Genomic DNA, 24,739 nt, shown 5'->3' with positions numbered 1-24,739 from the left:
TTCCTAAAACCAGCTAGGACATCAGAAGTTCTCGGTTCTCATATTGCTGAAGCCTGGCTTGGAGAATTTTGAGCATGACTTTACTAGCCTGTGAGATGAGTTCAATTGTGCAGTAGTTAGAGCATTCTTTGGCATTGCCTATCTTTGAGCTTGGAATGAAAACTGACCATTTGCAGTCCTGTGGCCAGCACTGAGCAACTGGCGCACTAAGCGCAGGCGGCCGCAGCCGGCGGACTAAGCTCAGGCGGCTGTGCCCGGCGCAGTAAGCTCAGGCGGCTGCGCCCGGCACACTAAGCGAGGCCATGAGGCGCTACCCCACGTCAGAGGTCAAAGGGCAGACGCTGAAAGGGCACCATACCGGAAGTGCGGCGGCCAAGAGGAATTACCCCACGTCTGAGGTTAGAACAGCGCCGAGAGTGCCGGGCTGCGACGGCACAGGAACGGCCGAGAGGAGCTACCCCGCGTCGGAGGTCAGGGGGGCGGCCGAGAGGAGCTACCCCGCGTCCGAAACCACGGGGAGGGGGGGGAGGGGAGGCGACAAGAGGTGTTACCCCACGTCCGAGATCAGGGGCTGTGACGAGAGGAGCTACCTTGCGACCGAGGTCGGGGGGAGGGGGGGCGACGAGAGGTGTTACCCCGTATCCGAAGTCAGGGGCGGCAATGCTAGGAGCTACCTCGCGTCCTAGGTCAGGGCCGGAGACGAGAGGAGAGGAGCTACCCCGCGTCTGAGGTCAGGGGTTTTGAGAAGAGGAGCTACCTCGCTTCCGAGTTCAGGAGGTGCGGCCGAGTTGTGTCACTACGTGTCCGAGGTCAGGTGGGGGGGCCGAGAGGAGTTAACTCCGCGTATGAGGTCAGGGGCGGCGGCCGGGAGGAGCTACCCCACACCCCCAAGCCCGAGGCCAGGGGTGGCGGCCGGGAGGAGCAACCACACGTCCAAGGTGCCAAGGCTGTGCGGGCACAGGAAGTCCTAGAGGAGCTTCTGGGTAGTTTCCTATAAAAGAGCAGCAGCTCCATTCTGTTTCATGGCACCAGTGCATGTTTCGGTCGAAAATGCTCAATAGGATACACCATGCTGAGCTTTGTATGCAGCATAATGGTGGAGATGCAAGTGTGTGTGTTTCTCCTATGGTAAAGGCTTGAAGACACTGGCGTTTCCCCGGTCTCAGGAATCTTCTGTGTGATTTCATTAGTCTCTGATTTCTAGTGGTGGAGCTGATGGGTCCCTTGTGTGCTTGCCATGATGTCATGAGGTTCTGTGGAGCCACATGGATCCCTGCATTTTGAGAAGCCTTTGAATACTGAAATACTCCCGATAGCATGAGTAGCTATGATTTAGAAAATGGAAACACACAACATATTAGAAAAATAAGAGGAGGGAGAAAAACTAAAGGGAGTCAGTTTTTACCCATGGTACCTCATCCTTGTGCATTTATGCATAGAACACAGAAAGAGACCCCGAGAGAGGTGCAAACCATGTTGCTGGGCCATGAGTCAACTTTCTAGTTCCACGACTCAATGTTGGGTGTCGTTCTCACTTAAAGAAGTGTGAACACAGCCTTACTGGGTGGAGGAATACTTAAGTGCATCACCGTTCCTCGAGGCCTTGGAATTTGAAATGGTGTGCGGCTCCAGGTGATATTATTCCCAGGTATCGGGTAGCTCTGGCAGCCACAGACCTGTCAAACATCCCTAGATTTTGATCCCAGTTATTCAGATGTGAAAATGTGAACACGTATCATGTAGAGAATGGAAGGTAAATGCTACTGGAATCACATTCACCTTGCTTGCTGATCATTTACCCTATGTTCCCATATTTCTCCAGATACATGTCAACCAGCTGAAGCGCTTGTCAAGAAGAAGAGGTGCATGTTGGATGTCAGTCTGTCCATGATGTCAAGAGAAATGGGTAAATCTTTGTTGCAGCATCGGGATATGATGAGCAAAGGCATGTGTGGGTGTGAATGTGAAAGGGCAGTCTTCTACCCGGAAGCTCTGCTGTGTGCAGTGCCATGCCCATTCAGGTGCAGTTCACGTACAATTGGTGTACCGTGCCTCGAATGGGTATTGTAAGGCTCACAAGATCGTCATTTGTGGTGGATCTGGACCAGAGATGTGGCTGGATTGGTGGGTTTCACTCTGTTGTCTGCCTTTACACCGTAATTACCTGGGGAGTCATCTTTGGCTGACGCATCCTCAGGATTATTTCAACGGTCCTATCCGCACTATGTGAACACAAATATTTTATAAAAGTCAAGATGATACCTAAGAGGAGAAGTGAGTAATACAAGAGGGCTCCTCCCTCTGTCTCGGAATTCATACATATCAAGAAGCCATAGAGTCGTGGATGATGGATACCTATTGAAGGAGGGAATCATGTTACAATAAGCAGGTGAATCTTCTCTAGGGGTCTGGATCTATATGGCGAGCAGCCTATAGAATGCAGCGGGCGGAGTGATCACAATTGCCTGTAAGAGGGCCTGGAGACTTGGGTTAATCCGTATTTGAGACCTGTGCTGTTTGCAGTGCCCTGCCTAGAGAAGAACAGATCATGTATACCTCAACTACACATTCCCTGCCTTTGTAGAATGAGCCTCACTGGAAACATGATTTTGGCCTGCCCTTGGAGCAGTTCTAGTTTTGGAGCTGCATGGCTCTGTGGGCTGCTTCCCATGATATCTTGTGGGTCCGGGGAGCCAGCCGTTTTGCAGGCCTTGTGAGGGTGCTTCCAGTGCTTGAGCATCCCTAATAGTTTTCAGCACCTACAGGTTAGATAATGGAATCGCACTTCCTAGTAGAAAAGGAACTAAAAACGAGTGCGCTTTTATCCAAGCTATCTCATCCTGGTACAGATACACTTAGGTCAGGTGATGAGATCCTGTGAGAGGGGTGATCCAGGTTTGATAGTCGTGGTCAACTTTTACTAGGGGCATGGATAAATGTTGGGGGTAGTCAGCACTTAAAGAACCTGTAATCAGAGGCTTCCTGAGTAGAGTAATGTGCAATGATATCACCATGACTGGTAGGCCACGGACAGTGGATGGGTGTGGGGCTCCAGGTGATATTAGTCCAAGACATCAGGAGGGCCAGGAAGCCACCTAGGTGACAAACATACCTCGATCATGATCTCAGTAGTCCACATCTGAAAATGGACTATGTGTAATGTAGAGAACGGAGAAATTATTGCTACTAGAATGACATTTACCTTGATTGTTGTGCATTTACCTGTGTTCACAGATATCTCGAGATAAGGTGTAGACCAGCTGAACATATCCTCAAGGAGAGGACTTGCAGGTTGGATGACAGAGGATCAATGTTTTGATGGTGGTTGGATATATGTTTGTTGTAGCATCAGAATATGCATGATGTGCAGCAGTATGTGTGAATGTTAGGGGGAAAGGGCACGTTGTCCTCCTGCAAGTCCTCCTGCGTGCTCCGCCCTGCCCAGATAGGTTGAGTTCACCTAGGTGCTGTCCAGGTAGAGTAATGCTCACAAAACATCCTTTGTGGCGGCCCCTGGACGAGTGGCTTGCAGGGAGTCGCAGGAGTCCTTGAGCTGCCTGCCTTGTTGTCATAATGACCCTTGAGTCATCTGTGCCTCTACCATGCTTGGGACCATTTCATTCATCTTCTCCTCACCGTGTGCCCACAGACACCGTACAGAGGGAAAGAAGTACATATTTGGAGAAGAGAGAAAGTAAGATGCTGCTCTTCTCACTCTTCACTCCAATATATGTCAAACAAGCATAGGGTTGTGAAGAGGGGACAGGCACTCAAGGAGGGATAATGATGAAAATCAGCTCGTTGTCATGTCCAGGGGCTGGAAATATCCTGAGTACAGTCATGGGCGTGATGGGGAGAGAGGTCGTAGCTGCTTCTCAGAGAGAGCAGGGGCTTGGGTAGATCCTCCACGGAGAGCCCTTCGGGGTAGTTCAGTTCAGTTCAGTTGCTCAGTCGTGTCCGACTCTTTGTGACCCCATGAGTGACAGCAAGCCATGCCTCCCTGTCCATCACCGAATCCTGGAGTTCACCCAGACTCAAGTCCATCGTGGAGAAGGCAATGGCACCCCACTCCAGTACTCGTGCCTGGAAAATCCCATGGACAGAGGAGCCTGGTTGGCTGCAGTCCATGGGGTCCCTAAGAGTCGGACACGACTGAATGACTTCACTTTCACTTTTCACTTTCATGCACTGGAGAAGGAAACGGCAGCCCACTCCATTGTTCTTGCCTGGAGAACCCCAGGGACGGGGGAGCCTGGTGGGCTGCCATCTGTGGGGTCGCACAGAGTCGGACACCACTGAAGTGACTTAGCAGCAGCATGTCCATCGAGTCAGTGATGCCATCCAACCATCTCATCCTCTGTCGTCCCCTTCTCCTCCTGCCCCCAGTCCCTCCCAGCACCAGTCTTTTCCAGTGAGTCAACTCTTCGCATGAGGTGGCCAAAGTACTGGAGGTTCAGCTTTAGCATCATTCCTTCCAAAGAAATCCCAGGGCTGATCTCCTTCAGAATGGACTGGCTGGAGCTCCTTGCAGTCCAAGGGACTCTCAAGAGTCTTCTCCAACACCACAGTTCAAAAGCATCAATTCTTCGGTGCTCAGCCTTCTTCACAGTCCAACTCTCACATCCATACATGACCACAGGAAAAACCATGGCCTTGAGTAGACAAACCTTTGTTGGCAAAGTAATGTCTCTGCTTTTGAATACGCTTTCTAGGTTGGTCATAACTTTCCTTCCAAGGAGTAAGCGTCTTTTAATTTCATGGCTGCAGTCACCATCTGAAGTGATTTTGGAGCCCCCCAAAATAAAGTCTGACACTGTTTCCACTGTTTCCCCATCTATTTGCCATGAAGTGATGGGACTGGATGCCATGATCTTCGTTTTCTGAATGTTGAGCTTTAAGCCAACTTTTTCACTCTCCGCTTTCACTTTCATCAAAAGGCTTTTTAGTTCCTCTACTTTCTGCCATAAGGGTGGTGTCATCTGCCTATCTGAGGTTATTGATATTTCTCCCGGCAATCTTGATTCCAGCGTGTGCTTCTTCCAGTCCAGCGTTTCTCATGATGTACTCTGCATAGAATTTAAATAAGCAGGGTGACAATATACAGCCTTGACGTACTCCTTTTCCTCTTTGGAACCAGTCTGTTGTACCATGTCCAGTTCTAACAGTTGCTTCCTGACCTGCATACAGATTTCTCAAGAGGCAGGTCAGATGGTCTGGTATACCCATCCCTTTAGAATTCTCCACAGTTTATTGTGATCCACACTGTCAAAGGCTTTGCATAGTCAAAAAGCAGAAATAGATGTTCTTCTGGAACTCTCTTGCTTTTTCCGTGATCCAGCAGATGTTGGCAATTGCATCTCTGGTTCCTCTTCCTTTCCTAAAACCAGCTAGGACATCAGAAGTTCTCGGTTCTCATATTGCTGAAGCCTGGCTTGGAGAATTTTGAGCATGACTTTACTAGCCTGTGAGATGAGTTCAATTGTGCAGTAGTTAGAGCATTCTTTGGCATTGCCTATCTTTGAGCTTGGAATGAAAACTGACCATTTGCAGTCCTGTGGCCAGCACTGAGCAACTGGCGCACTAAGCGCAGGCGGCCGCAGCCGGCGGACTAAGCTCAGGCGGCTGTGCCCGGCGCAGTAAGCTCAGGCGGCTGCGCCCGGCGCACTAAGCGAGGCCATGAGGCGCTACCCCACGTCAGAGGTCAAAGGGCAGACGCTGAAAGGGCACCATACCGGAAGTGCGGCGGCCAAGAGGAATTACCCCACGTCTGAGGTTAGAACAGCGCCGAGAGTACCGGGCTGCGACGGCACAGGAACGGCCGAGAGGAGCTACCCCGCGTCGGAGGTCAGGGGGGCGGCCTAGAGGAGCTACCCCGCGTCCGAAACCACGGGGAGGGGGGGGAGGGGAGGCGACAAGAGGTGTTACCCCACGTCCGAGATCAGGGGCTGTGACGAGAGGAGCTACCTTGCGACTGAGGTCGGGGGGAGGGGGGGCGACGAGAGGTGTTACCCCGTATCCGAAGTCAGGGGCGGCAATGCTAGGAGCTACCTCGTGTCCTAGGTCAGGGCCGGAGACGAGAGGAGAGGAGCTACCCCGCGTCTGAGGTCAGGGGTTTTGAGAAGAGGAGCTACCTCGCTTCCGAGTTCAGGAGGTGCGGCCGAGTTGTGTCACTACGTGTCCGAGGTCAGGTGGGGGGGCCGAGAGGAGTTAACTCCGCGTATGAGGTCAGGGGCGGCGGCCAGGAGGAGCTACCCCACACCCCCAAGCCCGAGGCCAGGGGTGGCGGCCGGGAGGAGCAACCACACGTCCAAGGTGCCAAGGCTGTGTGGGCACAGGAAGTCCTAGAGGAGCTTCTGGGTAGTTTCCTATAAAAGAGCAGCAGCTCCATTCTGTTTCATGGCACCAGTGCATGTTTCGGTCGAAAATGCTCAATAGGATACACCATGCTGAGCTTTGTATGCAGCATAATGGTGGAGATGCAAGTGTGTGTGTTTCTCCTATGGTAAAGGCTTGAAGACACTGGCGTTTCCCCGGTCTCAGGAATCTTCTGTGTGATTTCATTAGTCTCTGATTTCTAGTGGTGGAGCTGATGGGTCCCTTGTGTGCTTGCCATGATGTCATGAGGTTCTGTGGAGCCACATGGATCCCTGCATTTTGAGAAGCCTTTGAATACTGAAATACTCCCGATAGCATGAGTAGCTATGATTTAGAAAATGGAAACACACAACATATTAGAAAAATAAGAGGAGGGAGAAAAACTAAAGGGAGTCAGTTTTTACCCATGGTACCTCATCCTTGTGCATTTATGCATAGAACACAGAAAGAGACCCCGAGAGAGGTGCAAACCATGTTGCTGGGCCATGAGTCAACTTTCTAGTTCCACGACTCAATGTTGGGTGTCGTTCTCACTTAAAGAAGTGTGAACACAGCCTTACTGGGTGGAGGAATACTTAAGTGCATCACCGTTCCTCGAGGCCTTGGAATTTGAAATGGTGTGCGGCTCCAGGTGATATTATTCCCAGGTATCGGGTAGCTCTGGCAGCCACAGACCTGTCAAACATCCCTAGATTTTGATCCCAGTTATTCAGATGTGAAAATGTGAACACGTATCATGTAGAGAATGGAAGGTAAATGCTACTGGAATCACATTCACCTTGCTTGCTGATCATTTACCCTATGTTCCCATATTTCTCCAGATACATGTCAACCAGCTGAAGCGCTTGTCAAGAAGAAGAGGTGCATGTTGGATGTCAGTCTGTCCATGATGTCAAGAGAAATGGGTAAATCTTTGTTGCAGCATCGGGATATGATGAGCAAAGGCATGTGTGGGTGTGAATGTGAAAGGGCAGTCTTCTACCCGGAAGCTCTGCTGTGTGCAGTGCCATGCCCATTCAGGTGCAGTTCACGTACAATTGGTGTACCGTGCCTCGAATGGGTATTGTAAGGCTCACAAGATCGTCATTTGTGGTGGATCTGGACCAGAGATGTGGCTGGATTGGTGGGTTTCACTCTGTTGTCTGCCTTTACACCGTAATTACCTGGGGAGTCATCTTTGGCTGACGCATCCTCAGGATTATTTCAACGGTCCTATCCGCACTATGTGAACACAAATATTTTATAAAAGTCAAGATGATACCTAAGAGGAGAAGTGAGTAATACAAGAGGGCTCCTCCCTCTGTCTCGGAATTCATACATATCAAGAAGCCATAGAGTCGTGGATGATGGATACCTATTGAAGGAGGGAATCATGTTACAATAAGCAGGTGAATCTTCTCTAGGGGTCTGGATCTATATGGCGAGCAGCCTATAGAATGCAGCGGGCGGAGTGATCACAATTGCCTGTAAGAGGGCCTGGAGACTTGGGTTAATCCGTATTTGAGACCTGTGCTGTTTGCAGTGCCCTGCCTAGAGAAGAACAGATCATGTATACCTCAACTACACATTCCCTGCCTTTGTAGAATGAGCCTCACTGGAAACATGATTTTGGCCTGCCCTTGGAGCAGTTCTAGTTTTGGAGCTGCATGGCTCTGTGGGCTGCTTCCCATGATATCTTGTGGGTCCGGGGAGCCAGCCGTTTTGCAGGCCTTGTGAGGGTGCTTCCAGTGCTTGAGCATCCCTAATAGTTTTCAGCACCTACAGGTTAGATAATGGAATCGCACTTCCTAGTAGAAAAGGAACTAAAAACGAGTGCGCTTTTATCCAAGCTATCTCATCCTGGTACAGATACACTTAGGTCAGGTGATGAGATCCTGTGAGAGGGGTGATCCAGGTTTGATAGTCGTGGTCAACTTTTTCTAGGGGCATGGATAAATGTTGGGGGTAGTCAGCACTTAAAGAACCTGTAATCAGAGGCTTCCTGAGTAGAGTAATGTGCAATGATATCACCATGACTGGTAGGCCACGGACAGTGGATGGGTGTGGGGCTCCAGGTGATATTAGTCCAAGACATCAGGAGGGCCAGGAAGCCACCTAGGTGACAAACATACCTCGATCATGATCTCAGTAGTCCACATCTGAAAATGGACTATGTGTAATGTAGAGAACGGAGAAATTATTGCTACTAGAATGACATTTACCTTGATTGTTGTGCATTTACCTGTGTTCACAGATATCTCGAGATAAGGTGTAGACCAGCTGAACATATCCTCAAGGAGAGGACTTGCAGGTTGGATGACAGAGGATCAATGTTTTGATGGTGGTTGGATATATGTTTGTTGTAGCATCAGAATATGCATGATGTGCAGCAGTATGTGTGAATGTTAGGGGGAAAGGGCACGTTGTCCTCCTGCAAGTCCTCCTGCGTGCTCCGCCCTGCCCAGATAGGTTGAGTTCACCTAGGTGCTGTCCAGGTAGAGTAATGCTCACAAAACATCCTTTGTGGCGGCCCCTGGACGAGTGGCTTGCAGGGAGTCGCAGGAGTCCTTGAGCTGCCTGCCTTGTTGTCATAATGACCCTTGAGTCATCTGTGCCTCTACCATGCTTGGGACCATTTCATTCATCTTCTCCTCACCGTGTGCCCACAGACACCGTACAGAGGGAAAGAAGTACATATTTGGAGAAGAGAGAAAGTAAGATGCTGCTCTTCTCACTCTTCACTCCAATATATGTCAAACAAGCATAGGGTTGTGAAGAGGGGACAGGCACTCAAGGAGGGATAATGATGAAAATCAGCTCGTTGTCATGTCCAGGGGCTGGAAATATCCTGAGTACAGTCATGGGCGTGATGGGGAGAGAGGTCGTAGCTGCTTCTCAGAGAGAGCAGGGGCTTGGGTAGATCCTCCACGGAGAGCCCTTCGGGGTAGTTCAGTTCAGTTCAGTTGCTCAGTCGTGTCCGACTCTTTGTGACCCCATGAGTGACAGCAAGCCATGCCTCCCTGTCCATCACCGAATCCTGGAGTTCACCCAGACTCAAGTCCATCGTGGAGAAGGCAATGGCACCCCACTCCAGTACTCGTGCCTGGAAAATCCCATGGACAGAGGAGCCTGGTTGGCTGCAGTCCATGGGGTCCCTAAGAGTCGGACACGACTGAATGACTTCACTTTCACTTTTCACTTTCATGCACTGGAGAAGGAAACGGCAGCCCACTCCATTGTTCTTGCCTGGAGAACCCCAGGGACGGGGGAGCCTGGTGGGCTGCCATCTGTGGGGTCGCACAGAGTCGGACACCACTGAAGTGACTTAGCAGCAGCATGTCCATCGAGTCAGTGATGCCATCCAACCATCTCATCCTCTGTCGTCCCCTTCTCCTCCTGCCCCCAGTCCCTCCCAGCACCAGTCTTTTCCAGTGAGTCAACTCTTCGCATGAGGTGGCCAAAGTACTGGAGGTTCAGCTTTAGCATCATTCCTTCCAAAGAAATCCCAGGGCTGATCTCCTTCAGAATGGACTGGCTGGAGCTCCTTGCAGTCCAAGGGACTCTCAAGAGTCTTCTCCAACACCACAGTTCAAAAGCATCAATTCTTCGGTGCTCAGCCTTCTTCACAGTCCAACTCTCACATCCATACATGACCACAGGAAAAACCATGGCCTTGAGTAGACAAACCTTTGTTGGCAAAGTAATGTCTCTGCTTTTGAATACGCTTTCTAGGTTGGTCATAACTTTCCTTCCAAGGAGTAAGCGTCTTTTAATTTCATGGCTGCAGTCACCATCTGAAGTGATTTTGGAGCCCCCCAAAATAAAGTCTGACACTGTTTCCACTGTTTCCCCATCTATTTGCCATGAAGTGATGGGACTGGATGCCATGATCTTCGTTTTCTGAATGTTGAGCTTTAAGCCAACTTTTTCACTCTCCGCTTTCACTTTCATCAAAAGGCTTTTTAGTTCCTCTACTTTCTGCCATAAGGGTGGTGTCATCTGCCTATCTGAGGTTATTGATATTTCTCCCGGCAATCTTGATTCCAGCGTGTGCTTCTTCCAGTCCAGCGTTTCTCATGATGTACTCTGCATAGAATTTAAATAAGCAGGGTGACAATATACAGCCTTGACGTACTCCTTTTCCTCTTTGGAACCAGTCTGTTGTACCATGTCCAGTTCTAACAGTTGCTTCCTGACCTGCATACAGATTTCTCAAGAGGCAGGTCAGATGGTCTGGTATACCCATCCCTTTAGAATTCTCCACAGTTTATTGTGATCCACACTGTCAAAGGCTTTGCATAGTCAAAAAGCAGAAATAGATGTTCTTCTGGAACTCTCTTGCTTTTTCCGTGATCCAGCAGATGTTGGCAATTGCATCTCTGGTTCCTCTTCCTTTCCTAAAACCAGCTAGGACATCAGAAGTTCTCGGTTCTCATATTGCTGAAGCCTGGCTTGGAGAATTTTGAGCATGACTTTACTAGCCTGTGAGATGAGTTCAATTGTGCAGTAGTTAGAGCATTCTTTGGCATTGCCTATCTTTGAGCTTGGAATGAAAACTGACCATTTGCAGTCCTGTGGCCAGCACTGAGCAACTGGCGCACTAAGCGCAGGCGGCCGCAGCCGGCGGACTAAGCTCAGGCGGCTGTGCCCGGCGCAGTAAGCTCAGGCGGCTGCGCCCGGCGCACTAAGCGAGGCCATGAGGCGCTACCCCACGTCAGAGGTCAAAGGGCAGACGCTGAAAGGGCACCATACCGGAAGTGCGGCGGCCAAGAGGAATTACCCCACGTCTGAGGTTAGAACAGCGCCGAGAGTGCCGGGCTGCGACGGCACAGGAACGGCCGAGAGGAGCTACCCCGTGTCGGAGGTCAGGGGGGCGGCCGAGAGGAGCTACCCCGCGTCCGAAACCACGGGGAGGGGGGGGAGGGGAGGCGACAAGAGGTGTTACCCCACGTCCGAGATCAGGGGCTGTGACGAGAGGAGCTACCTTGCGACCGAGGTCGGGGGGAGGGGGGGCGACGAGAGGTGTTACCCCGTATCCGAAGTCAGGGGCGGCAATGCTAGGAGCTACCTCGTGTCCTAGGTCAGGGCCGGAGACGAGAGGAGAGGAGCTACCCCGCGTCTGAGGTCAGGGGTTTTGAGAAGAGGAGCTACCTCGCTTCCAAGTTCAGGAGGTGCGGCTGAGTTGTGTCACTACGTGTCCGAGGTCAGGTGGGGGGGCCGAGAGGAGTTAACTCCGCGTATGAGGTCGGGGCGGCGGCCGGGAGGAGCTACCCCACACCCCCAAGCCCGAGGCCAGGGGTGGCGGCAGGGAGGAGCAACCACACGTCCAAGGTGCCAAGGCTGTGCGGGCACAGGAAGTCCTAGAGGAGCTTCTGGGTAGTTTCCTATAAAAGAGCAGCAGCTCCATTCTGTTTCATGGCACCAGTGCATGTTTCGGTCGAAAATGCTCAATAGGATACACCATGCTGAGCTTTGTATGCAGCATAATGGTGGAGATGCAAGTGTGTGTGTTTCTCCTATGGTAAAGGCTTGAAGACACTGGCGTTTCCCCGGTCTCAGGAATCTTCTGTGTGATTTCATTAGTCTCTGATTTCTAGTGGTGGAGCTGATGGGTCCCTTGTGTGCTTGCCATGATGTCATGAGGTTCTGTGGAGCCACATGGATCCCTGCATTTTGAGAAGCCTTTGAATACTGAAATACTCCCGATAGCATGAGTAGCTATGATTTAGAAAATGGAAACACACAACATATTAGAAAAATAAGAGGAGGGAGAAAAACTAAAGGGAGTCAGTTTTTACCCATGGTACCTCATCCTTGTGCATTTATGCATAGAACACAGAAAGAGACCCCGAGAGAGGTGCAAACCATGTTGCTGGGCCATGAGTCAACTTTCTAGTTCCACGACTCAATGTTGGGTGTCGTTCTCACTTAAAGAAGTGTGAACACAGCCTTACTGGGTGGAGGAATACTTAAGTGCATCACCGTTCCTCGAGGCCTTGGAATTTGAAATGGTGTGCGGCTCCAGGTGATATTATTCCCAGGTATCGGGTAGCTCTGGCAGCCACAGACCTGTCAAACATCCCTAGATTTTGATCCCAGTTATTCAGATGTGAAAATGTGAACACGTATCATGTAGAGAATGGAAGGTAAATGCTACTGGAATCACATTCACCTTGCTTGCTGATCATTTACCCTATGTTCCCATATTTCTCCAGATACATGTCAACCAGCTGAAGCGCTTGTCAAGAAGAAGAGGTGCATGTTGGATGTCAGTCTGTCCATGATGTCAAGAGAAATGGGTAAATCTTTGTTGCAGCATCGGGATATGATGAGCAAAGGCATGTGTGGGTGTGAATGTGAAAGGGCAGTCTTCTACCCGGAAGCTCTGCTGTGTGCAGTGCCATGCCCATTCAGGTGCAGTTCACGTACAATTGGTGTACCGTGCCTCGAATGGGTATTGTAAGGCTCACAAGATCGTCATTTGTGGTGGATCTGGACCAGAGATGTGGCTGGATTGGTGGGTTTCACTCTGTTGTCTGCCTTTACACCGTAATTACCTGGGGAGTCATCTTTGGCTGACGCATCCTCAGGATTATTTCAACGGTCCTATCCGCACTATGTGAACACAAATATTTTATAAAAGTCAAGATGATACCTAAGAGGAGAAGTGAGTAATACAAGAGGGCTCCTCCCTCTGTCTCGGAATTCATACATATCAAGAAGCCATAGAGTCGTGGATGATGGATACCTATTGAAGGAGGGAATCATGTTACAATAAGCAGGTGAATCTTCTCTAGGGGTCTGGATCTATATGGCGAGCAGCCTATAGAATGCAGCGGGCGGAGTGATCACAATTGCCTGTAAGAGGGCCTGGAGACTTGGGTTAATCCGTATTTGAGACCTGTGCTGTTTGCAGTGCCCTGCCTAGAGAAGAACAGATCATGTATACCTCAACTACACATTCCCTGCCTTTGTAGAATGAGCCTCACTGGAAACATGATTTTGGCCTGCCCTTGGAGCAGTTCTAGTTTTGGAGCTGCATGGCTCTGTGGGCTGCTTCCCATGATATCTTGTGGGTCCGGGGAGCCAGCCGTTTTGCAGGCCTTGTGAGGGTGCTTCCAGTGCTTGAGCATTCCTAATAGTTTCAGCACCTACAGGTTAGATAATGGAATCGCACTTCCTAGTAGAAAAGGAACTAAAAACGAGTGCGCTTTTATCCAAGCTATCTCATCCTGGTACAGATACACTTAGGTCAGGTGATGAGATCCTGTGAGAGGGGTGATCCAGGTTTGATAGTCGTGGTCAACTTTTTCTAGGGGCATGGATAAATGTTGGGGGTAGTCAGCACTTAAAGAACCTGTAATCAGAGGCTTCCTGAGTAGAGTAATGTGCAATGATATCACCATGACTGGTAGGCCACGGACAGTGGATGGGTGTGGGGCTCCAGGTGATATTAGTCCAAGACATCAGGAGGGCCAGGAAGCCACCTAGGTGACAAACATACCTCGACCATGATCTCAGTAGTCCACATCTGAAAATGGACTATGTGTAATGTAGAGAACGGAGAAATTATTGCTACTAGAATGACATTTACCTTGATTGTTGTGCATTTACCTGTGTTCACAGATATCTCGAGATAAGGTGTAGACCAGCTGAACATATCCTCAAGGAGAGGACTTGCAGGTTGGATGACAGAGGATCAATGTTTTGATGGTGGTTGGATATATGTTTGTTGTAGCATCAGAATATGCATGATGTGCAGCAGTATGTGTGAATGTTAGGGGGAAAGGGCATGTTGTCCTCCTGCAAGTCCTCCTGCGTGCTCCGCCCTGCCCAGATAGGTTGAGTTCACCTAGGTGCTGTCCAGGTAGAGTAATGCTCACAAAACATCCTTTGTGGCGGCCCCTGGACGAGTGGCTTGCAGGGAGTCGCAGGAGTCCTTGAGCTGCCTGCCTTGTTGTCATAATGACCCTTGAGTCATCTGTGCCTCTACCATGCTTGGGACCATTTCATTCATCTTCTCCTCACCGTGTGCCCACAGACACCGTACAGAGGGAAAGAAGTACATATTTGGAGAAGAGAGAAAGTAAGATGCTGCTCTTCTCACTCTTCACTCCAATATATGTCAAACAAGCATAGGGTTGTGAAGAGGGGACAGGCACTCAAGGAGGGATAATGATGAAAATCAGCTCGTTGTCATGTCCAGGGGCTGGAAATATCCTGAGTACAGTCATGGGCGTGATGGGGAGAGAGGTCGTAGCTGCTTCTCAGAGAGAGCAGGGGCTTGGGTAGATCCTCCACGGAGAGCCCTTCGGGGTAGTTCAGTTCAGTTCAGTTGCTCAGTCGTGTCCGACTCTTTGTGACCCCATGAGTGACAGCAAGCCATGCCTCCCTGTCCATCACCGAATCCTGGAGTTCACCCAGACTCAAGTCCATCGTGGAGAAGGCAATGGCACCCCACTCCAGTACTCGTGCCTGGAAAATCCCATGGACAGAGGAGCCTGGTTGGCTGCAGTCCATGGGGTCCCTAAGAGTCGGACACGACTGAATGACTTCACTTTCACTTTTCACTTTCATGCACTGGAGAAGGAAACGGCAGCCCACTCCATTGTTCTTGCCTGGAGAACCCCAGGGACGGGGGAGCCTGGTGGGCTGCCATCTGTGGGGTCGCACAGAGTCGGACACCACTGAAGTGACTTAGCAGCAGCATGTCCATCGAGTCAGTGATGCCATCCAACCATCTCATCCTCTGTCGTCCCCTTCTCCTCCTGCCCCCAGTCCCTCCCAGCACCAGTCTTTTCCAGTGAGTCAACTCTTCGCATGAGGTGGCCAAAGTACTGGAGGTTCAGCTTTAGCATCATTCCTTCCAAAGAAATCCCAGGGCTGATCTCCTTCAGAATGGACTGGCTGGAGCTCCTTGCAGTCCAAGGGACTCTCAAGAGTCTTCTCCAACACCACAGTTCAAAAGCATCAATTCTTCGGTGCTCAGCCTTCTTCACAGTCCAACTCTCACATCCATACATGACCACAGGAAAAACCATGGCCTTGAGTAGACAAACCTTTGTTGGCAAAGTAATGTCTCTGCTTTTGAATACGCTTTCTAGGTTGGTCATAACTTTCCTTCCAAGGAGTAAGCGTCTTTTAATTTCATGGCTGCAGTCACCATCTGAAGTGATTTTGGAGCCCCCCAAAATAAAGTCTGACACTGTTTCCACTGTTTCCCCATCTATTTGCCATGAAGTGATGGGACTGGATGCCATGATCTTCGTTTTCTGAATGTTGAGCTTTAAGCCAACTTTTTCACTCTCCGCTTTCACTTTCATCAAAAGGCTTTTTAGTTCCTCTACTTTCTGCCATAAGGGTGGTGTCATCTGCCTATCTGAGGTTATTGATATTTCTCCCGGCAATCTTGATTCCAGCGTGTGCTTCTTCCAGTCCAGCGTTTCTCATGATGTACTCTGCATAGAATTTAAATAAGCAGGGTGACAATATACAGCCTTGACGTACTCCTTTTCCTCTTTGGAACCAGTCTGTTGTACCATGTCCAGTTCTAACAGTTGCTTCCTGACCTGCATACAGATTTCTCAAGAGGCAGGTCAGATGGTCTGGTATACCCATCCCTTTAGAATTCTCCACAGTTTATTGTGATCCACACTGTCAAAGGCTTTGCATAGTCAAAAAGCAGAAATAGATGTTCTTCTGGAACTCTCTTGCTTTTTCCGTGATCCAGCAGATGTTGGCAATTGCATCTCTGGTTCCTCTTCCTTTCCTAAAACCAGCTAGGACATCAGAAGTTCTCGGTTCTCATATTGCTGAAGCCTGGCTTGGAGAATTTTGAGCATGACTTTACTAGCCTGTGAGATGAGTTCAATTGTGCAGTAGTTAGAGCATTCTTTGGCATTGCCTATCTTTGAGCTTGGAATGAAAACTGACCATTTGCAGTCCTGTGGCCAGCACTGAGCAACTGGCGCACTAAGCGCAGGCGGCCGCAGCCGGCGGACTAAGCTCAGGCGGCTGTGCCCGGCGCAGTAAGCTCAGGCGGCTGCGCCCGGCGCACTAAGCGAGGCCATGAGGCGCTACCCCACGTCAGAGGTCAAAGGGCAGACGCTGAAAGGGCACCATACCGGAAGTGCGGCGGCCAAGAGGAATTACCCCACGTCTGAGGTTAGAACAGCGCCGAGAGTACCGGGCTGCGACGGCACAGGAACGGCCGAGAGGAGCTACCCCCCGTCGGAGGTCAGGGGGGCGGCCGAGAGGAGCTACCCCGCGTCCGAAACCACGGGGAGGGGGGGGAGGGGAGGCGACAAGAGGTGTTACCCCACGTCCGAGATCAGGGGCTGTGACGAGAGGAGCTACCTTGCGACCGAGGTCGGGGGGAGGGGGGGCGACGAGAGGTGTTACCCCGTATCCGAAGTCAGGGGCGGCAATGCTAGGAGCTACCTCGTGTCCTAGGTCAGGGCCGGAGACGAGAGGAGAGGAGCTACCCCGCGTCTGAGGTCAGGGGTTTTGAGAAGAGGAGCTACCTCGCTTCCGAGTTCAGGAGGTGCGGCCGAGTTGTGTCACTACGTGTCCGAGGTCAGGTGGGGGGGCCGAGAGGAGTTAACTCCGCGTATGAGGTCAGGGGCGGCGGCCGGGAGGAGCTACCCCACACCCCCAAGCCCGAGGCCAGGGGTGGCGGCCGGGAGGAGCAACCACACGTCCAAGGTGCCAAGGCTGTGCGGGCACAGGAAGTCCTAGAGGAGCTTCTGGGTAGTTTCCTATAAAAGAGCAGCAGCTCCATTCTGTTTCATGGCACCAGTGCATGTTTCGGTCGAAAATGCTCAATAGGATACACCATGCTGAGCTTTGTATGCAGCATAATGGTGGAGATGCAAGTGTGTGTGTTTCTCCTATGGTAAAGGCTTGAAGACACTGGCGTTTCCCCGGTCTCAGGAATCTTCTGTGTGATTTCATTAGTCTCTGATTTCTAGTGGTGGAGCTGATGGGTCCCTTGTGTGCTTGCCATGATGTCATGAGGTTCTGTGGAGCCACATGGATCCCTGCATTTTGAGAAGCCTTTGAATACTGAAATACTCCCGATAGCATGAGTAGCTATGATTTAGAAAATGGAAACACACAACATATTAGAAAAATAAGAGGAGGGAGAAAAACTAAAGGGAGTCAGTTTTTACCCATGGTACCTCTCATCCTTGTGCATTTATGCATAGAACACAGAAAGAGACCCCGAGAGAGGTGCAAACCATGTTGCTGGGCCATGAGTCAACTTTCTAGTTCCACGACTCAATGTTGGGTGTCGTTCTCACTTAAAGAAGTGTGAACACAGCCTTACTGGGTGGAGGAATACTTAAGTGCATCACCGTTCCTCGAGGCCTTGGAATTTGAAATGGTGTGCGGCTCCAGGTGATATTATTCCCAGGTATCGGGTAGCTCTGGCAGCCACAGACCTGTCAAACATCCCTAGATTTTGATCCCAGTTATTCAGATGTGAAAATGTGAACACGTATCATGTAGAGAATGGAAGGTAAATGCTACTGGAATCACATTCACCTTGCTTGCTGATCATTTACCCTATGTTCCCATATTTCTCCAGATACATGTCAACCAGCTGAAGCGCTCGTCAAGAAGAAGAGGTGCATGTTGGATGTCAGTCTGTCCATGATGTCAAGAGAAATGGGTAAATCTTTGTTGCAGCATCGGGATATGATGAGCAAAGGCATGTGTGGGTGTGAATGTGAAAGGGCAGTCTTCTACCCGGAAGCTCTGCTGTGTGCAGTGCCATGCCCATTCAGGTGCAGTTCACGTACAATTGGTGTACCGTGCCTCGAATGGGTATTGTAAGGCTCACAAGATCGTCATTTGTGGTGGATCTGGACCAGAGATGTGGCTGGATTGGTGGGTTTCACTCTGTTGTCTGCCTTTACACCGTAATTACCTGGGGAGTCATCTTTGGCTGACGCATCCTCAGGATTATTTCAACGGTCCTATCCGCACTATGTGAACACAAATATTTTATAAAAGTCAAGATGATACCTAAGAGGAGAAGTGAGTAATACAAGAGGGCTCCTCCCTCTGTCTCGGAATTCATACATATCAAGAAGCCATAGAGTCGTGGATGATGGATACCTATTGAAGGAGGGAATCATGTTACAATAAGCAGGTGAATCTTCTCTAGGGGTCTGGATCTATATGGCGAGCAGCCTATAGAATGCAGCGGGCGGAGTGATCACAATTGCCTGTAAGAGGGCCTGGAGACTTGGGTTAATCCGTATTTGAGACCTGTGCTGTTTGCAGTGCCCTGCCTAGAGAAGAACAGATCATGTATACCTCAACTACACATTCCCTGCCTTTGTAGAATGAGCCTCACTGGAAACATGATTTTGGCCTGCCCTTGGAGCAGTTCTAGTTTTGGAGCTGCATGGCTCTGTGGGCTGCTTCCCATGATATCTTGTGGGTCCGGGGAGCCAGCCGTTTTGCAGGCCTTGTGAGGGTGCTTCCAGTGCTTGAGCATTCCTAATAGTTTCAGCACCTACAGGTTAGATAATGGAATCGCACTTCCTAGTAGAAAAGGAACTAAAAACGAGTGCGCTTTTATCCAAGCTATCTCATCCTGGTACAGATACACTTAGGTCAGGTGATGAGATCCTGTGAGAGGGGTGATCCAGGTTTGATAGTCGTGGTCAACTTTTTCTAGGGGCATGGATAAATGTTGGGGGTAGTCAGCACTTAAAGAACCTGTAATCAGAGGCTTCCTGAGTAGAGTAATGTGCAATGATATCACCATGACTGGTAGGCCACGGACAGTGGATGGGTGTGGGGCTCCAGGTGATATTAGTCCAAGACATCAGGAGGGCCAGGAAGCCACCTAGGTGACAAACATACCTCGACCATGATCTCAGTAGTCCACATCTGAAAATGGACTATGTGTAATGTAGAGAACGGAGAAATTATTGCTACTAGAATGACATTTACCTTGATTGTTGTGCATTTACCTGTGTTCACAGATATCTCGAGATAAGGTGTAGACCAGCTGAACATATCCTCAAGGAGAGGACTTGCAGGTTGGATGACAGAGGATCAATGTTTTGATGGTGGTTGGATATATGTTTGTTGTAGCATCAGAATATGCATGATGTGCAGCAGTATGTGTGAATGTTAGGGGGAAAGGGCATGTTGTCCTCCTGCAAGTCCTCCTGCGTGCTCCGCCCTGCCCAGATAGGTTGAGTTCACCTAGGTGCTGTCCAGGTAGAGTAATGCTCACAAAACATCCTTTGTGGCGGCCCCTGGACGAGTGGCTTGCAGGGAGTCGCAGGAGTCCTTGAGCTGCCTGCCTTGTTGTCATAATGACCCTTGAGTCATCTGTGCCTCTACCATGCTTGGGACCATTTCATTCATCTTCTCCTCACCGTGTGCCCACAGACACCGTACAGAGGGAAAGAAGTACATATTTGGAGAAGAGAGAAAGTAAGATGCTGCTCTTCTCACTCTTCACTCCAATATATGTCAAACAAGCATAGGGTTGTGAAGAGGGGACAGGCACTCAAGGAGGGATAATGATGAAAATCAGCTCGTTGTCATGTCCAGGGGCTGGAAATATCCTGAGTACAGTCATGGGCGTGATGGGGAGAGAGGTCGTAGCTGCTTCTCAGAGAGAGCAGGGGCTTGGGTAGATCCTCCACGGAGAGCCCTTCGGGGTAGTTCAGTTCAGTTCAGTTGCTCAGTCGTGTCCGACTCTTTGTGACCCCATGAGTGACAGCAAGCCATGCCTCCCTGTCCATCACCGAATCCTGGAGTTCACCCAGACTCAAGTCCATCGTGGAGAAGGCAATGGCACCCCACTCCAGTACTCGTGCCTGGAAAATCCCATGGACAGAGGAGCCTGGTTGGCTGCAGTCCATGGGGTCCCTAAGAGTCGGACACGACTGAATGACTTCACTTTCACTTTTCACTTTCATGCACTGGAGAAGGAAACGGCAGCCCACTCCATTGTTCTTGCCTGGAGAACCCCAGGGACGGGGGAGCCTGGTGGGCTGCCATCTGTGGGGTCGCACAGAGTCGGACACCACTGAAGTGACTTAGCAGCAGCATGTCCATCGAGTCAGTGATGCCATCCAACCATCTCATCCTCTGTCGTCCCCTTCTCCTCCTGCCCCCAGTCCCTCCCAGCACCAGTCTTTTCCAGTGAGTCAACTCTTCGCATGAGGTGGCCAAAGTACTGGAGGTTCAGCTTTAGCATCATTCCTTCCAAAGAAATCCCAGGGCTGATCTCCTTCAGAATGGACTGGCTGGAGCTCCTTGCAGTCCAAGGGACTCTCAAGAGTCTTCTCCAACACCACAGTTCAAAAGCATCAATTCTTCGGTGCTCAGCCTTCTTCACAGTCCAACTCTCACATCCATACATGACCACAGGAAAAACCATGGCCTTGAGTAGACAAACCTTTGTTGGCAAAGTAATGTCTCTGCTTTTGAATACGCTTTCTAGGTTGGTCATAACTTTCCTTCCAAGGAGTAAGCGTCTTTTAATTTCATGGCTGCAGTCACCATCTGAAGTGATTTTGGAGCCCCCCAAAATAAAGTCTGACACTGTTTCCACTGTTTCCCCATCTATTTGCCATGAAGTGATGGGACTGGATGCCATGATCTTCGTTTTCTGAATGTTGAGCTTTAAGCCAACTTTTTCACTCTCCGCTTTCACTTTCATCAAAAGGCTTTTTAGTTCCTCTACTTTCTGCCATAAGGGTGGTGTCATCTGCCTATCTGAGGTTATTGATATTTCTCCCGGCAATCTTGATTCCAGCGTGTGCTTCTTCCAGTCCAGCGTTTCTCATGATGTACTCTGCATAGAATTTAAATAAGCAGGGTGACAATATACAGCCTTGACGTACTCCTTTTCCTCTTTGGAACCAGTCTGTTGTACCATGTCCAGTTCTAACAGTTGCTTCCTGACCTGCATACAGATTTCTCAAGAGGCAGGTCAGATGGTCTGGTATACCCATCCCTTTAGAATTCTCCACAGTTTATTGTGATCCACACTGTCAAAGGCTTTGCATAGTCAAAAAGCAGAAATAGATGTTCTTCTGGAACTCTCTTGCTTTTTCCGTGATCCAGCAGATGTTGGCAATTGCATCTCTGGTTCCTCTTCCTTTCCTAAAACCAGCTAGGACATCAGAAGTTCTCGGTTCTCATATTGCTGAAGCCTGGCTTGGAGAATTTTGAGCATGACTTTACTAGCCTGTGAGATGAGTTCAATTGTGCAGTAGTTAGAGCATTCTTTGGCATTGCCTATCTTTGAGCTTGGAATGAAAACTGACCATTTGCAGTCCTGTGGCCAGCACTGAGCAACTGGCGCACTAAGCGCAGGCGGCCGCAGCCGGCGGACTAAGCTCAGGCGGCTGTGCCCGGCGCAGTAAGCTCAGGCGGCTGCGCCCGGCGCACTAAGCGAGGCCATGAGGCGCTACCCCACGTCAGAGGTCAAAGGGCAGACGCTGAAAGGGCACCATACCGGAAGTGCGGCGGCCAAGAGGAATTACCCCACGTCTGAGGTTAGAACAGCGCCGAGAGTACCGGGCTGCGACGGCACAGGAACGGCCGAGAGGAGCTACCCCGCGTCGGAGGTCAGGGGGGCGGCCGAGAGGAGCTACCCCGCATCCGAAACCACGGGGAGGGGGGGGAGGGGAGGCGACAAGAGGTGTTACCCCACGTCCGAGATCAGGGGCTGTGACGAGAGGAGCTACCTTGCGACCGAGGTCGGGGGGAGGGGGGGCGACGAGAGGTGTTACCCCGTATCCGAAGTCAGGGGCGGCAATGCTAGGAGCTACCTCGTGTCCTAGGTCAGGGCCGGAGACGAGAGGAGAGGAGCTACCCCGCGTCTGAGGTCAGGGGTTTTGAGAAGAGGAGCTACCTCGCTTCCGAGTTCAGGAGGTGCGGCCGAGTTGTGTCACTACGTGTCCGAGGTCAGGTGGGGGGGCCGAGAGGAGTTAACTCCGCGTATGAGGTCAGGGGCGGCGGCCGGGAGGAGCTACCCCACACCCCCAAGCCCGAGGCCAGGGGTGGCGGCCGGGAGGAGCAACCACACGTCCAAGGTGCCAAGGCTGTGCGGGCACAGGAAGTCCTAGAGGAGCTTCTGGGTAGTTTCCTATAAAAGAGCAGCAGCTCCATTCTGTTTCATGGCACCAGTGCATGTTTCGGTCGAAAATGCTCAATAGGATACACCATGCTGAGCTTTGTATGCAGCATAATGGTGGAGATGCAAGTGTGTGTGTTTCTCCTATGGTAAAGGCTTGAAGACACTGGCGTTTCCCCGGTCTCAGGAATCTTCTGTGTGATTTCATTAGTCTCTGATTTCTAGTGGTGGAGCTGATGGGTCCCTTGTGTGCTTGCCATGATGTCATGAGGTTCTGTGGAGCCACATGGATCCCTGCATTTTGAGAAGCCTTTGAATACTGAAATACTCCCGATAGCATGAGTAGCTATGATTTAGAAAATGGAAACACACAACATATTAGAAAAATAAGAGGAGGGAGAAAAACTAAAGGGAGTCAGTTTTTACCCATGGTACCTCTCATCCTTGTGCATTTATGCATAGAACACAGAAAGAGACCCCGAGAGAGGTGCAAACCATGTTGCTGGGCCATGAGTCAACTTTCTAGTTCCACGACTCAATGTTGGGTGTCGTTCTCACTTAAAGAAGTGTGAACACAGCCTTACTGGGTGGAGGAATACTTAAGTGCATCACCGTTCCTCGAGGCCTTGGAATTTGAAATGGTGTGCGGCTCCAGGTGATATTATTCCCAGGTATCGGGTAGCTCTGGCAGCCACAGACCTGTCAAACATCCCTAGATTTTGATCCCAGTTATTCAGATGTGAAAATGTGAACACGTATCATGTAGAGAATGGAAGGTAAATGCTACTGGAATCACATTCACCTTGCTTGCTGATCATTTACCCTATGTTCCCATATTTCTCCAGATACATGTCAACCAGCTGAAGCGCTCGTCAAGAAGAAGAGGTGCATGTTGGATGTCAGTCTGTCCATGATGTCAAGAGAAATGGGTAAATCTTTGTTGCAGCATCGGGATATGATGAGCAAAGGCATGTGTGGGTGTGAATGTGAAAGGGCAGTCTTCTACCCGGAAGCTCTGCTGTGTGCAGTGCCATGCCCATTCAGGTGCAGTTCACGTACAATTGGTGTACCGTGCCTCGAATGGGTATTGTAAGGCTCACAAGATCGTCATTTGTGGTGGATCTGGACCAGAGATGTGGCTGGATTGGTGGGTTTCACTCTGTTGTCTGCCTTTACACCGTAATTACCTGGGGAGTCATCTTTGGCTGACGCATCCTCAGGATTATTTCAACGGTCCTATCCGCACTATGTGAACACAAATATTTTATAAAAGTCAAGATGATACCTAAGAGGAGAAGTGAGTAATACAAGAGGGCTCCTCCCTCTGTCTCGGAATTCATACATATCAAGAAGCCATAGAGTCGTGGATGATGGATACCTATTGAAGGAGGGAATCATGTTACAATAAGCAGGTGAATCTTCTCTAGGGGTCTGGATCTATATGGCGAGCAGCCTATAGAATGCAGCGGGCGGAGTGATCACAATTGCCTGTAAGAGGGCCTGGAGACTTGGGTTAATCCGTATTTGAGACCTGTGCTGTTTGCAGTGCCCTGCCTAGAGAAGAACAGATCATGTATACCTCAACTACACATTCCCTGCCTTTGTAGAATGAGCCTCACTGGAAACATGATTTTGGCCTGCCCTTGGAGCAGTTCTAGTTTTGGAGCTGCATGGCTCTGTGGGCTGCTTCCCATGATATCTTGTGGGTCCGGGGAGCCAGCCGTTTTGCAGGCCTTGTGAGGGTGCTTCCAGTGCTTGAGCATTCCTAATAGTTTCAGCACCTACAGGTTAGATAATGGAATCGCACTTCCTAGTAGAAAAGGAACTAAAAACGAGTGCGCTTTTATCCAAGCTATCTCATCCTGGTACAGATACACTTAGGTCAGGTGATGAGATCCTGTGAGAGGGGTGATCCAGGTTTGATAGTCGTGGTCAACTTTTTCTAGGGGCATGGATAAATGTTGGGGGTAGTCAGCACTTAAAGAACCTGTAATCAGAGGCTTCCTGAGTAGAGTAATGTGCAATGATATCACCATGACTGGTAGGCCACGGACAGTGGATGCATGTGGGGCTCCAGGTGATATTAGTCCAAGACATCAGGAGGGCCAGGAAGCCACCTAGGTGACAAACATACCTCGATCATGATCTCAGTAGTCCACATCTGAAAATGGACTATGTGTAATGTAGAGAACGGAGAAATTATTGCTACTAGAATGACATTTACCTTGATTGTTGTGCATTTACCTGTGTTCACAGATATCTCGA

General features: G+C 50.1%; 1 long non-coding RNA gene across 3 annotated transcripts; it reads left to right on the top strand.

Moving 5' to 3' along the window:
• Positions 1–354: 354 nt before the first annotated feature.
• LOC129639403 (uncharacterized) lies at positions 355–16,498 on the top strand. Of its 3 annotated transcripts, XR_008708385.1 has the most exons (4): positions 760–1,906; positions 7,197–7,280; positions 12,570–12,653; positions 15,133–16,498. It is a non-coding gene; the product is annotated as an uncharacterized LOC129639403 (long non-coding RNA). The 3 variants fall into 3 exon arrangements; XR_008708383.1 differs by lacking the exons at positions 12,570–12,653; positions 15,133–16,498 and adding an exon at positions 355–470 and having other exon boundaries at positions 1,823–1,906; positions 7,197–7,381; XR_008708384.1 differs by lacking the exon at positions 15,133–16,498 and having other exon boundaries at positions 12,570–12,754.
• The last annotated feature ends 8,241 nt before the right edge of the window (positions 16,499–24,739 follow it).

This window comes from Bubalus kerabau, chromosome X (genome assembly GCF_029407905.1).
Source record: "Bubalus kerabau isolate K-KA32 ecotype Philippines breed swamp buffalo chromosome X, PCC_UOA_SB_1v2, whole genome shotgun sequence".
In the NCBI taxonomy this organism is placed as follows: Eukaryota; Metazoa; Chordata; class Mammalia; order Artiodactyla; family Bovidae; genus Bubalus; species Bubalus kerabau.
The sequence above is the reverse complement of the archived record's forward strand: the minus strand, read 5'-3'. Positions and strand labels throughout refer to the sequence as shown.